Source organism: Belonocnema kinseyi, chromosome 4 (assembly GCF_010883055.1).
Source record: "Belonocnema kinseyi isolate 2016_QV_RU_SX_M_011 chromosome 4, B_treatae_v1, whole genome shotgun sequence".
NCBI classification, from domain to species: domain Eukaryota; kingdom Metazoa; phylum Arthropoda; class Insecta; order Hymenoptera; family Cynipidae; genus Belonocnema; species Belonocnema kinseyi.
Genome location: NC_046660.1, coordinates 881,083 through 882,388, shown reverse-complemented (window position 1 = coordinate 882,388; position 1,306 = coordinate 881,083). Strand labels below are relative to the sequence as shown.

Below are 1,306 nucleotides of genomic sequence, written 5' to 3'. Positions count from 1 at the left end.
GCCAATTCGATTGCATTTAAGTGAATTCAACTGCATTCAAGTGAATTCAACTGAATCTAAGCGAATTCAACTGAATATCAGTAAATTCAACTGAATTTAAGCGAATTCAACTGAATTTAAGTGAGCCAAGTTGAGTTTAAGTAGATTCAACTGAATTAGGCGAATTCCACTTAATATAAGTCATTACAACTGAATTTATTCAAATTCAACTGAATTTAAGTGAATTCAAGTTCAATTTTCGTTCATTTCCTTCGTATTTTATGACTAGTTCCATTTCAAATCAGGCTCAGTTTCAACAAAAAATGTCCAGAACTAAGAATTATTTTTCATTTGAATATATAATTCTAGAGTAAAAATAAATGGATATACAATTTTTTCGAAATGGATTTTCGTTTTTTATTCTTCAAATTGGATTTTCTAACAAAAAATCCACTTTTAATCAGGTACGCAAAAAGTGACCAGATAACAGTTTTGTAGAATTTTTCTAGATTTTTTTTTTTAGAAAATCCACTGTAAAGAATTTAAAAAAAAAACAACCGCCACGTAAGAATGTTGAATTTTCAACAAAATTGATAAATTTTCTAGGAAATAGTTGAATTTTCAAAGAAAAAGATGCACTTTTAAGCAAAATTATTATTTTTCAACCAAAAAAGACGAATTTTGAATAAAGCACACGAATTTTCAACTAAAAAAAAATATATTTTCAACCATAAATGAAATAGTTAATTCATCAGTTAAAAAAATATTTTTCAACTGAAAACATTTTTTGTTAACATAGTAGTGAAATTTTCAATCGGAGAGAAATTTTTAACTGAGAATGATCGATTTCTAACAAATTAGGTCAACTTTGAACCAAGTAATTGATGTTTCAAACAGAAAATATTTTAATTTAAAATCAAAAAGAATGTAGTTTTTTCAATACTTTACTTGAACAAAAAAATTAAATTTCTGCCAAAAGAGGTTTCTATATCAAAAAGAGAAATTTTCTACAAAACAGTCGAGTTTTCGTCCCCAAAAATATAAATTTTCAACAAAAAAAAATTAATTTTTAACTATATACTTGTAGTTTAATTTTTTACCAAAATATTTAAATTTTCAACAGAAAAATGGAATAGTTCAATTGTAACTTTAAAAAATAAATTTTCAACAACAAAATAATTTAATTTTTACCTAAACAGATGAATTTTCCACCATGAAGGTTAATTTTTTTTACAAACAAAAACGAATTTTCAACAAAGTACACGAATTCTCAACAAAAAATAGAATAGTTAAATTTTCAGTTAAAAATATTAAATTTGAACAACAA

General features: G+C 24.0%; 1 protein-coding gene across 3 annotated transcripts in view; it reads left to right on the top strand.

The window, feature by feature from the left end:
• The window catches only part of LOC117171671 (myosin heavy chain, non-muscle), a 180,284-nt gene that overhangs the window by 121,038 nt on the left and 57,940 nt on the right, over positions 1-1,306 (top strand). The window lies entirely within an intron of this gene.